General features: G+C 46.4%; 1 protein-coding gene across 1 annotated transcript in view; it reads left to right on the forward strand.

Moving 5' to 3' along the window:
- Positions 1-10,210: 10,210 nt before the first annotated feature.
- The window catches only part of LOC110525789 (phosphatidylinositol 4-phosphate 5-kinase type-1 beta), a 111,236-nt gene continuing 107,733 nt past the window's right edge, over positions 10,211-13,713 (forward strand). Inside the window, exon 1 of the mRNA XM_036979937.1 lies at positions 10,211-10,579. The gene's annotated coding sequence lies outside the window, so the exon portion shown is untranslated. The remainder of the gene's footprint in view (positions 10,580-13,713) is intronic.

A 13,713-nucleotide genomic window follows, 5' to 3' on the forward strand; every position in this document is an offset into this window, starting at 1 on the left:
GATAGACCGGCAGATTCCGACAGGACAGGACAAGGTTACAGCAAACATAACGATAGTCTGGTTCAGGCATGAAACACAACAAACAAGAATCCGACAAAGACAGGAGCAGAAACAGAGAGAGATATAGGGACCTAATCAGAGGGAAAAAGGGAACAGGTGGGAAAAGGGGTGGATGAGGTAGTCAGAGGAGACAAGGAACAGCTGGGGGAAAGCGGGGGAGAAAAGGTAACCTAATACGACCAGCAGAGGGAGACAGGGTGAAAGGAAAGGACAGAAAGACACAACATGACAATACATGACAGTACCCCCCCACTCACCGAGCGCCTCCTGGCGCACTCGAGGAGGAAACCTGGCGGCAACGGAGGAAATCCTCGATCAGCGCACGGTCCAGCACGTCCCGAGAGGGAACCCAACTCCTCTCCTCAGGACCGTACCCCTCCCAATCTACGAGGTACTGGTGACCACGGCCCCGAGGACGCATGTCCAAAATCCTGCGGACCCTGTAGATGGGTGCGCCCTCGACAAGGATGGGGGGGGGGGGGGGGAGACGAGCGGGGGCGCGAAGAACGGGCTTGATACAGGAGACATGGAAGACCGGGTGGACGCGACGAAGGTATCGCGGAAGAAGAAGTCGAACTGCGACAGGATTAATGACCCGAGAAATACGGAACGGACCAATGAACCGCGGGGTCAACTTGCGAGAAGCCGTCTTAAGGGGAAGGTTCTGAGTGGAGAGCCAAACTCTCTGACCGCGACAATATCTAGGACTCTTAGTTCTACGCTTATTAGCAGCCCTCACAGTCTGCGTCCTATAACGGCAAAGTGCAGACCTGACCCTCTTCCAGGTGCGCTCGCAACGTTGGACAAAAGCCTGAGCGGAGGGGACGCTGGACTCGGCGAACTGAGATGAGAACAGCGGAGGCTGGTACCCGAGGCTACTCTGAAAAGGAGATAGCCCGGTCGCAGACGAAGGAAGCGAGTTGTGGGCGTATTCTGCCCAGGGGAGCTGTTCTGACCAAGACGCAGGGTTGCGAAAAGAAAGACTGCGTAAGATGCGACCAATAGTCTGATTGGCCCGTTCTGCTTGACCGTTAGACTGGGGGTGAAAGCCGGAAGAGAGACTGACGGAAGCCCCAATCAAACGGCAAAACTCCCTCCAAAATTGAGACGTGAATTGCGGACCTCTGTCCGAAACGACGTCTGACGGAAGGCCATGAATTCTGAAAACATTCTCGATGATGATTTGTGCCGTCTCTTTAGCAGAAGGAAGCTTAGCAAGGGGAATGAAATGAGCCGCCTTAGAGAACCTATCGACAACCGTAAGAATAACAGTCTTCCCCGCTGACGAAGGCAGTCCGGTGACAAAATCTAAGGCGATGTGAGACCACGGTCGAGAGGGAATGGGAAGCGGCCTGAGACGGCCGGCAGGAGGAGAGTTACCGGACTTAGTCTGCGCGCAGACCGAACAAGCAGCCACGAAACGACGCGTGTCATGCTCCCGGGTGGGCCACCAAAAACGCTGGCGAATGGAAGCCAGCGTACCCCGAACGCCAGGGTGGCCGGCTAACTTGGCAGAGTGAGCCCACTGAAGAACGGCCAGACGAGTAGGAACGGGAACGAAAAGAAGGTTCCTAGGACAAGCGCGCGGCGACGGAGTGTGAGTGAGCGCTTGCTTTACCTGCCTCTCAATTCCCCAGACAGTCAACCCGACAACACGCCCCTCAGGGAGAATCCCCTCGGGGTCAGTGGAGGCTACTGAAGAACTGAAGAGACGAGATAAAGCATCAGGCTTGGTGTTCTTAGAGCCCGGACGATAAGAAATCACGAACTCGAAACGAGCGAAAAACAGCGCCCAACGCGCCTGACGCGCATTAAGTCGTTTGGCAGAATGGATGTACTCAAGGTTCCTATGGTCAGTCCAAACGACAAAAGGAACGGTCGCCCCCTCCAACCACTGTCGCCATTCGCCTAGGGCTAACCGGATGGCGAGCAGTTCGCGGTTTCCCACATCATAGTTACGTTCCGACGGCGACAGGCGATGAGAAAAATACGCGCATGGGTGGACCTTGTCGTCAGAGAGGGAGCGCTGAGAAAGAATGGCTCCCACGCCCACCTCTGACGCGTCAACCTCGACAACGAACTGTCTAGAGACGTCAGGTGTAACAAGGATAGGAGCGGATGTAAAACGATTCTTGAGGAGATCAAAAGCTCCCTGGGCGGAAACGGACCACTTAAAGCACGTCTTGACAGAAGTAAGGGCTGTGAGAGGAGCTGCCACCTGACCGAAATTACGGATGAAACGACGATAGAAGTTCGCGAAGCCGAGAAAGCGCTGCAGCTCGATGCGTGACTTAGGGGCGGGCCAATCAATGACAGCTTGGACCTTAGCGGGATCCATCTTAATGCCTTCAGCGGAAATAACAGAACCGAGAAATGTGACGGAGGAGGCATGAAAAGTGCACTTCTCAGCCTTCACAAAAAGACAATTCTCTAAAAGGCGCTGGAGGACACGTCGAACGTGCTGAACATGAATCTGGAGTGACGGTGAAAAAATCAGGATATCGTCAAGGTAAACGAAAACAAAGATGTTCAGCATGTCTCTCAGGACATCATTGACTAATGCCTGAAAGACAGCTGGAGCGTTAGCGAGGCCGAAAGGAAGAACCCGGTATTCAAAGTGCCCTAACGGAGTGTTAAACGCCGTCCTCCACTCGTCCCCCTCCCTGATGCGCACGAGATGGTAAGCGTTACGAAGGTCCAACTTAGTGAAAAACCTGGCTCCCTGCAGGATCTCGAAGGCTGAAGACATAAGAGGAAGCGGATAACGATTCTTCACTGTTATGTCATTCAGCCCTCGATAATCTATGCAGGGGCGCAGAGACCCGTCCTTCTTCTTGACAAAAAAAAACCCCGCTCCGGCGGGAGAGGAGGAGGGGACTATGGTACCGGCGTCAAGAGCTACAGACAAATAATCCTCGAGAGCCTTACGTTCGGGAGCCGACAGAGAGTATAGTCTACCCCGGGGGGGAGTGGTTCCCGGAAGGAGATCAATACTACAATCATACGACCGGTGTGGAGGAAGAGAGGTGGCCCTGGACCGACTGAACACCGTGCGCAGATCGTGATATTCCTCCGGCACCCCTGTCAAATCACCAGGCTCCTCCTGTGAAGAAGAGACAGAGGAAACAGGAGGGATAGCAGACATTAAACATTTCACATGACGAGACGTTCCAGGAGAGGATAGAATTACTAGACCAATTAATGGAAGGATTATGACAAACTAGCCAGGGATGGCCCAAAACAACAGGTGTAAAAGGTGAACGAAAAATTAAAAAAGAAATGGTTTCGCTATGATTACCAGAAACAGTGAGGGTTAAAGGTAGCGTCTCACGCTGAATCCTGGGGAGAGGACTACCATCCAGGGCGAACAAGGCCGTGGACTCCCTTAACTGTCTGAGAGGAATGTCATGTTCCCGAGCCCAGGACTCGTCCATAAAACAGCCCTCCGCCCCAGAGTCTATTAAGGCACTGCAGGAAGCTGACGAACCGGTCCAGCGTAGATGGACCGACAAGGTAGTGCAGGATCTTGAAGGAGAGACAGGAGTAGTAGCGCTCACCAGTAGCCCTCCGCTTACTGATGAGCTCTGGCTTTTACTGGACATGAAGTGACAAAATGACCAGCAGAACCGCAATAGAGACAGAGGCGGTTGGTGATTCTCCGTTCCCTCTCCTTAGTCGAGATGCGGATACCTCCCAGCTGCATAGGCTCAGCTCCCGAGCCGGCAGAGGAAGATGGTAGTGATGCGGAGAGGGGGGCAACGGAGAGCGCGAGCTCCTTTCCACGAGCTCGGTGACGAAGATCAACCCGTCGCTCAATGCGAATAGCGAGTTCAATCAAGGAATCCACGCTGGAAGGAACCTCCCGGGAGAGAATCTCATCCTTTACCTCTGCGCGGAGACCCTCCAGAAGACGAGCGAGCAAAGCCGGCTCGTTCCAGCCACTGGAGGCAGCAAGAGTGCGAAACTCAATAGAGTAGTCTGTTATGGATCGATTGCCTTGACATAGGGAAGACAGGGCCCTGGAAGCCTCCTCCCCAAAAACAGATCGATCAAAAACCCGTATCATCTCCTCCTTAAAGTCCTGATACTGGTTAGTACACTCAGCCCTTGCCTCCCAGATTGCCGTGCCCCACTCACGAGCCCGTCCAGTAAGGAGAGATATGACGTAGGCGACACGAGCAGTGCTCCTGGCGTAAGTGTTGGGCTGGAGAGAAAACACAATATCACACTGGGTGAGGAACGAGCGGCATTCAGTGGGCTCCCCAGAGTAACACGGCGGGTTATTGATTCTGGGCTCCGGAGATTCGAAAGCCCTGGAAGTGGCCGGTGGATCGAGGCGGAGATGGTGAACCTGTTCTGTGAGGTTGGAGACTTGGGTAGCCAGGGTCTCAACGGCATGTCGAGCAGCAGACAATTCCTGCTCGTGTCTGCCTAGCATCGCTCCCTGGATCCCGACGGCTGAGTGGAGAGGATCCGAAGTCGCTGGGTCCATTCTGGGTCGGATTCTTCTGTTACGGTGAGTGAATGAGGACCCAAAAGCGAATTAACTTAAACAGAGCTTCTTTAATAACCAAACATAGGTAGGCTCAGATAGACCGGCAGATTCCGACAGGACAGGACAAGGTTACAGCAAACATAACGATAGTCTGGTTCAGGCATGAAACACAACAAACAAGAATCCGACAAAGACAGGAGCAGAAACAGAGAGAGATATAGGGACCTAATCAGAGGGAAAAAGGGAACAGGTGGGAAAAGGGGTGGATGAGGTAGTCAGAGGAGACAAGGAACAGCTGGGGGAAAGCGGGGGAGAAAAGGTAACCTAATACGACCAGCAGAGGGAGACAGGGTGAAAGGAAAGGACAGAAAGACACAACATGACAATACATGACAATATCTGACTTCCCTGCTCTAGTCAATGCCCATCAGAGACTTCACTCCTCACACTGATTGAGTAGTTTAAATGTAATGTTACGCTCTCTCTTTCTTGTGTTTTGTGCATACCCGGCAACAAGAGCTCTGTCCGTGGTTCTGAATGCACAGTTTACTTTTCCCGTGCATTGCATGTTTAATGAAAATTTAAATGAAAATATCCACCAAAAGGAGAACATGGATGTGATTTATTTCTGTGCATGTTAAAAAAGTAAAATAAGTAGCACATCTGGATGTGATTTAGGGTAGATATATCTATCAACACAGTCATACACAATGGATAATCCAGTAATATGATTCTGGCCCGCGAGGGCAAACATATATTCTGTGGCCCTCGATGGAAAATAATTGCCCAGGCCTGTTCTAGAAAGAGAAAGCTCTCGAGTGTGAGTGTGTGTTAGGCATGTTCTACAACTTTCTGGGTCTACTCAACGGTTACCCCATTCATGGACGCCAACTACTTTAGCGCCTATTGACGATAGTATCTTCTGACTCACGGAATTCTGTTAAGAGCCCTGATAGTTGCTCTAAACATGAACACGATTCTCTTGTGGTACTGTTGTGGAAACATAAGGTTGTGTATCTTTCACATCTACGAGAAATAATTTTCAAAAAAAAGGTAAATTGCCACACACCTTTATAGGGGCATATCAGTATACGTTTTGAAAAATGTTTTGTATTGAAAGCGATGATTGACGTTTCGAAACATTAACACAGCGTCAGAATTGTAGTTTACGCGGAGCCAAATTTAATGGCTGAAAACCTTACATACGGAGAAGGGTTTGAGAGCTACTTGATGGTACTCCTGGCTGATCTATTTAGAGCTGTTGTAAGAAACAAATAGAGGGAAAAATAGAGACCATGTACAGTACATTCGGAAAGTACTCAGACCCCTTGAGTTTCTCCGTTACGGCCATATCCTAAATGTTTTTTTTTTTTTTTAAATCCCCTCAGCAATCTACACACAATACCCCATAATGACAAAGAAAACAGGTTTAGAATTTTTAGCAAATTAATAATACATTTTAAAAAGCAACTTCTGCAACGATTACAGCCTCGAGTCTTCTTGGGTATGACGCTAGAAGCCTGGCACACCGGTATTTAGGGCTGAGCGATATGGCCAAAATCTCATATCCCAATAACGATACATATCATGATATAGCACATTTTCTGTAAATTCAATGAATAAATAGTTTATATAAAATGACCACATGTAAAAGCCTATTTCTTATTGCATTTTGAATTATACTCAACATGTCACGTTCTGACCTTAGTTCTTTTGTTATGTCTTTGTTTTAGTATGGTCAGGGCGTGAGTTGAGTGGGTTGTCTATGTTCCTTTTTCTATGTTTTGGGATTTCTATGTTTGGCCTGGTATGGTTCTCAATCAGAGGCAGCTGTCAATCGTTGTCCCTGATTGAGAACCATACTTAGGTAGCCTGGTTTCACTTTCGAATTGTGGGTGATTATTTTCTGTTCCACATGGAACTGTTTCGGTTTTTCACGTTGTCATTTATTGTTTTGTTCAGTGTTCATTATTCTTATTAAAAACCAAGATGAACACTTACCACGCTGCGCTTTGGTCCTCTCCTTCATACGACAACCGTTACAGAATCACCCACCAACCAAGGACCAAGCAGCGTGGTATCGGGAAGCAGCGAGATCTGGACTATGTGACAACTTGGGACGAAATAGAAAGGTGGTCAGTCGACCCAGGGAGAGTGCCAGAGCCCGCCTGGGATTCTCTGGAACAGTGCGAGGAGGGATACCGGCGAATGGAGTTGGCACGGCGATCAAGGAAGCCCAAGAGGCAGTCTCCCGTCTGTCCTGAGTTGCCGGAGTCTCCCGTCTGTCCTGAGCTGCCGGAGTCTCCCGTCTGTCCTGAGCTGCCGGAGTCTCCCGTCTGTCCTGAGCTGCCGGAGTCTCCCGTCTGTCCTGAGCTGCCGGAGTCTCCCGTCTGTCCTGAGCTGCCGGAGTCTCCCGTCTGTCAGGAGCTGCCGGAGTCTCCCGTCTGTCAGGAGCTGCCGGAGCCGTCCGTCTGTCAGGAGCTGCCGGTGTCTCCCGCCTGTCCGGTGCTGCCGGAATCCCCTGTCCATTCGGGACCCGTGGCTTGGGTCCCCAGTCCGAGGTCAGCGGCGAAGGTCGCCGCTCTAAAGGGGCCACGGAGGCGGTTAAAGAGGCGGAGAAAGAATATGGTGGGGTCCACATCCCACGCCAGAGCCGCCACCACGGACAGACACCTAGCCATACCCTTCCCTATAGGTTCAGGTTTTGCGGCCAGAGTCCGCACCTTTGGGGGGGGGGGGGGGGGGTGTACTGTCACGTTCTGACCTTAGTTCTTTTGTTATGTCTTTGTTTTAGTATGGTCAGGGCGTGAGTTGGGTGGGTTGTCTATGTTCCTTTTTCTATGTTTTGTGATTTCTGTGTTTGGCCTGGTATGGTTCTCAATCAGAGGCAGCTGTCAATCGTTGTCCCTGATTGAGAACCATACTTAGGTAGCCTGGTTTCCCTTTTGAGTTGTGGGTGATTTATTTTCCGTGTCAGTGTTTTGTTCAACAATGGAACTGTTTCGGTTTTGTTTTTTCACGTTGTCATTTATTGTTTTGTTCATTATTCTTATTAAAAACCTTGATGAACACTTACCACGCTGCGCTTTGGTCCTCTCCTTCATACGACGACCGTTACACAACAAATAAAAAGGTACCTACTCACTTGATTTCTCCTTTTATTTAGAACCTTTGTGCAAATTTTCATATAAGCATGTAACAAAATATGAATGTATGAAATCTAAAAAGGTAAATAGAAAACATTTCAACTATAGTTGCAAACAAAATGTATATATTTGGGTGCTTGCCTGTTTTGCATATTATTTTGGCATTAATACATGTCACATATCAATTTGCATTTGGTACCTCCATATCACGAAACCCCTGTTCCTTGACCGTGTAAATTGGGGCCACATCTTTTCAGATGTAAGTTGTAACGGCAGCTGTTCTCTCCTTCCATCTTCGTGATTCTTTGCCATATGGTGTGCCGCGGGCAAAAGCCTCTTGCAACGTATGAGTCAGGGTTTGTTTTGAGCACTCGACTGTACTTTTTGGGGACTCATCCATAGACTCTCGCCGTACTGTTTCACATGATTCTTGCGTAGGTGGTGTTTGAGCCTGTTGTTGGGACCGGCCTGCGGCATATTTTGCAGAGGACGGGTTTCTGGTCCGTGTCAGACTTGTCATACCCAAACCACGTCCATGCGACCGAAGTAGTCCCTCTTTAAGGTACGAGCTCCATGTCTCCGTGCTCTGTGTCACGTTCACTCTCCATGTTTGTTTGTGTTACAAATTTCCTTCCATACGGCAAAGCGTCGTCCAATTGACTAAAATAAATGATAAGAGCATAATGGAACGACAGACGTTTTTCTATCGTCACACGATATATATCGTCATATCAGCCCTACCTGTATATGGAGTTTCTACCATTATTCTCTGCAGATCCTCTCTAGCGTTGTCAGGTTGGATGGGGAGCGTCCCTGCACAGCTATTTTGAGGTCTCTCCAGAGGTGTTTGATTGGGTTCAAGTCCGGGCTCTTGCTGGGCCACTCAAGGGCATTCAGAGACTTGTCCATAAGCCACTCCTGTGTTGTCTTGGCTGTGGGCTTAGGGTTGTTGTCCTGTTGGAAGGTGAACCTCCGCCACAGTCTGAGGTCCTGAGCGCTCTGGAGCAGGTTTTCATCAAGGATCTCTCTGTACTTTGCTCCATTCATCTTTCCCTCGATCCTGACCAGTCTCCCAGTCCCTGCCGCTGAAAAACATCCCCACAGCATGATGCTGCCACCATCCTGCTTCACCGTAGGGATGGTGCCAGATTTCCTCCAGAAGTGACGCTTGGCATTCAGACCAAAGAGTTCAATCTTGGTTTCGTCAGACCAGAGAATCTTGTTTCTCATGGTTTGAGAGTCCTTTAGGTGCCTTTTGGCAAACTACAAGTGGGCTGTCATGTGCCTTTTACTGACACACACTGTCAACTGTGGGACCTTATATAGATAGGTGTGTGCCTTTCCAATTCAAGTCCAATCAATTTAATATACCACAAGTGGACTCCAATCAAGGATGGTCTATGGAAACAGTATACACCTGAGCTCAATTTCGAGTCCCAATTTTCATAAAATATATTTTTCTTAAAATAACATTTTTTTTCTCGCTTTGTCATTATTGTGTGTGTAGATTGATGAGGACAATGTAATCCATTTTAGAATAAGACTAACATAAGAAAATGTGGAAAAGGTCAAGGGGTCTGAATACTTTACGAATGCACTGTATAAACTCATCTGTCGTTTGCAGTCAAAGATGCATCCTTTTATCAAAATCAGCAGACAGAGACAACTGTCAGACAACAGGCACATGTCTCCCCTGAGAATCTGGTTCTTCAAAGTTCCTTCCTATCTAGGGAGTTTTTCCTTGTCAACTGTGCCTTTGCATGTTCTCTGTGAGTTGTATAGTAAGTAGTTGGTTCTTTAGTCTTGGAGTAGCTCTCAAACTCGAAGCGGCATTCTGCCTACTCCCTTTTATAGCGCTTCACCCACGACTGGCTCATGTGGACAACAATCCCGACACTGTTTTACGTTTAGAGATGTCAATCATCACTGCTTGTGATACGACTTTTGAAAATAATGACCCTTTTCTTTAAATCATCGAGAAAGAATCCTTAAAATAAAATATATATACTTGTAGCAGTTTTGCAACCATCTAAACAGCTATGAGTGCCTCCATCTGATGAAACTACACTTCCGCTACTCTTCCCGAGTTACACTGACACACAGTTGTTCGGGGCGTGCTAGATAGCTAATTATCACAGGTTGCTGACTCTTGTCTTCCATAAACAATCACTGTAACATAGCGATATGGCCGTGTGGGAACGCTTACCCTATCAAGGTGTGTATCAATGTAACCTTTTGTTTTTTGAAAATAATTTCTCGCTGATAAGCCCCCTATGCTTCCAAAACAGTACCGCAAGCGATGGGTGTTAATGTTCAAATTGAGTGTTGCTGCTCTTAACAAAACTCCCCCATACGTAAGACGTCTTTATCCAATTACTTATGTGTAATGGAACTGAGAGTCATGATCAAGGACTAGTCTTGGGCATGCCCGTTTATGATGAAACCCTTTCTATTTAGCCATTGAATTGTACAACTTTGTTGGCAGACATTCCAAATGCAACAATAGTTGTCAGCCACTAGATGACGATATTCCCCATTATGAAATACACCAGCAAGGAGATCAGTGGTGAAAGTCAAACCTTCTGTAGCCTACCATCACTGCCCTGTAGATGGCTTGCTTATACAAGTTCTGCATCACAGCAGAGTAGGTTGGTGCACTGAATGCCTGGTTATGCTGAGAGGCGGAGAATGAGAGCTGTGTGTACCCAAGTCTACCTCTCTGTCAGGAGCCAGATACAGCATAGACTACCGTACGCAGGGAGCCGCACTCACTGCTGCTTGCGCTCTCTAATTATTGCCTAAAGGGGACTGGAATACTCCCTGAAATCTCACGGAAAGACAAGATCAATTTTGCTATCCAAACGAGGAAGAACAGCTGGTAAGTTTGATGTGTTATTCTTGATAATTGTGATATTTACCTGTCCGTTGAAGTATCCATTTGAGTTGTGCCATATTGGTCAGGTGACATGACATGAGACGTTTCAGCAATTGCTGGGAAAGGTGTTTTTGTCAGTCGAAGATTAAGCGGCTACCTAGTAGGGCAAGGACGTGTAAATTACTAAAATAGTCAAGCCTGGAAATGCAACATAACATAACCTTGAACCCGTTTCGTGCCCACCAACTAATACAGCGAAATGTTGATGAGAACACCAGGACTTGTTTACCAATGGCCTGCAAAAGAAAACACTTTAGTGCACCCCAATTTATAAGGCTAACTTTAATTTATCTTCAGTATGGTGGCAAGGTTTACTGCTAGCTGTTGATGTGCTACTCTGAGAAACAGTTTATTCAGAAAAGTGTGAAATTACGTAATATTGCGAGGAAGTGGCGCCATGGTGTTAGCCTTCATGTAGCAATAGCTCAAGGTATCAGTTATTGAACACGTTACAGTTGCCATTGGTGATTAATAGGCTAGACTCTCATATTGATGATCACAGGGTTTGGGCTGAATAGCCCATTTCTGCTGTTGATTTCTGGAAAATAAGCCTACCAATTTACTGGTGAGATCCATTATGTTATCAATATTGGCTAGGTTGGGGACCTTTCTCAGTGTTCCAAGGACTCTGGGAAGCCTGGGACTTTTCAACACCTGGCATCCTCAGGGATACACACACTATATAATACTTTTTAGCAGGTCACCTTAATGAATTCTGTAAAGTCCGCTCCGCGTGGAAGAGCTGAAAAAATGGTTGTCTATCAACAATAATGACAAGCCACCGGGGTCTGACATTCTGGATGTAAAATGACTGAGGATAATAGAGGACAATATTGCTACTCCTATTTGCCACATCTTCAATTTAAACCTACTAGAAAGTGTGTGCCCTCAGGCCTGGAGGGAAGCTAAAGTCTTTCTGCTACCCAAGAATAGTAAAGCCCCCTTTACTGGCTCAAATAGCTGACTAATCAGCCTGTTACTAACTCTTAGTAAACTTCTGGAAAAAATGTTTTTTGACAAGATACAATGCTATTTTACAGTAAACAAATTGAAAACAGACTTTCAGCACGCATATAGGGAAGGACACTCAACAAGCACGGCACTTACACAAATGACTGATGATTGGCTGAGAGAAATGTATGATAAGATGATTGTGTGGGCTGTCTTGTTAGACTTCAGTGCAGCTTTATCGATCATAGTCTGCTGCTGGAAAAAACATATGTGTTAAGGCTTTACACCCCCTGCTATAATGTAGATAAAGAGTTACTTGTCTAACAGAACACAGAGGGTGTTCTTTAATGGAAGCCTCTCAAACATAATCCAGGTAGAAGCAGGAATTCCCCAGTGTAGCAGTTTAGGCCCCTTGCTTTTTTCAATCTTTACTAATGACATGCCACTGGCTTTGAGTAAGGCTATGTATGCGGATGACACAACGCTGTACACGTCAGCTACTACAGCGACTGAAGTGACTGCAACACTTAACAAAGAACTGCAGTTAGTTTCAGAATGGGTAGCAAGGAATACGTTAGTCCTAAATATTTCAAACTAAAAGCATTGCATTTGGGTCAAATCATTCACTAAACCTCAATTACATCTCGTAATGGATCATTTGGAAATTGTGCAAGTTGATGTGACTAAACTGCTTGGAGTAACCCTGTGTTGTAAACTGTCATGGTCAAGACATATTGATACAATAGTAGCTAAGATGGGGGAGAAGTCTGTCTATTAAGCGCTGATCTGCCTTTTTAACAACACTATCCATGAGGCAGGTCCCTCAGGTCCTAGTTTTGTCACACCTGGACTACTGTTCAGCCGTGTGGTCAGGTGTCACAAAGAGGGACTTGGGAAAATTACAGTTGGCTCAGAACAGGGCAGCACGACTGGCCCTTGGATGTACACAGAGAACTAACATTAATAACATGCATGTCAATCTCTCATGGCTCAAAGTGGAAGAGAGATTGACTTCCTCATTACTTGTTTTTGTAAGAGGTGTTGACAAGCTGAAGGTACCGAGCTGTTTGTTTAAAATACTAGCACACAGCTCGGACACCCATTCATACCCCACAAGACATGCCACCAGAGGTCTCTTCACAGTCCCCAAGTTCAGAACAGACTATGGGAGGCGCACAGTACTATATAGAGCCTTGACTACATGGAACTCTATTCCACATCAGGTAACTAATGCAAGCAGTAGAGGGCACACACTTAGTGTAGTGTGAATTCTGTAATGAACGTATTGTAATATTATTTTAAATTGTATAACTGCCTTAATTTTGCTGGACCTTGGCAGCAGCTAATTGGGATCCATAATAAATACAATTTGTTTTATTTACAGTAGGATATAGAATTTGACCAATAGGGAACTTCCTCTTGCGTTCATACATGCGTGTGGTTGGTTACACACAGCCCTTTTGATTTCTCATTTTAAAAGAACTATTACCACAGAATTTGAGCAATGGCTGTACTTTTTTTCTAGACTATATGCAATTTAATTAGAAAGAATCTGAACTGAAAAATCCCCTACTAAATAAAACATTACACAAACTGTACTACTATTACCATCATAGCTGTTATTTAAAGCTATTCTAGATGATATAGCTAAAAGTTGAACAAACCATACAACTCTATTCACAAGGACTACTTTGAACAATGTACACAACATTTCACAAAAACGCATTTACTGGAAGAACTGTGCAGATGCAAAGTTTGGTATCAGAATTAAGGTAAAATCTCCCTCTGTTTTTTACGTGACCACGTTTTCCAAAAAACTGTTAAATATCTGCTCTGAATCAAGATTCAAAAAGATGTCTGCAGAAAGAATAGGGTGTCAGCTATGTCATGACACCTTGAGTATGAAAACATATTCTTTTCGTTATTGAACTACAGTAGGTGAAGTGGATTTACATCCAGTAATGGAATTACATCATGGGTCCCTGATCTGTACTGTACAGAAATGCAGAATAATGGATATGAATATCATTCTCTTCATGGTAATGAATCCTAAATATGTACACAAAGGTAGAAATGTGCTATATATCCTTCTTTTGCATATCTGAGTATTATTCTACACACTGACT

Source organism: Oncorhynchus mykiss, chromosome 6 (genome assembly GCF_013265735.2).
Source record: "Oncorhynchus mykiss isolate Arlee chromosome 6, USDA_OmykA_1.1, whole genome shotgun sequence".
NCBI classification, from domain to species: Eukaryota; Metazoa; Chordata; class Actinopteri; order Salmoniformes; family Salmonidae; genus Oncorhynchus; species Oncorhynchus mykiss.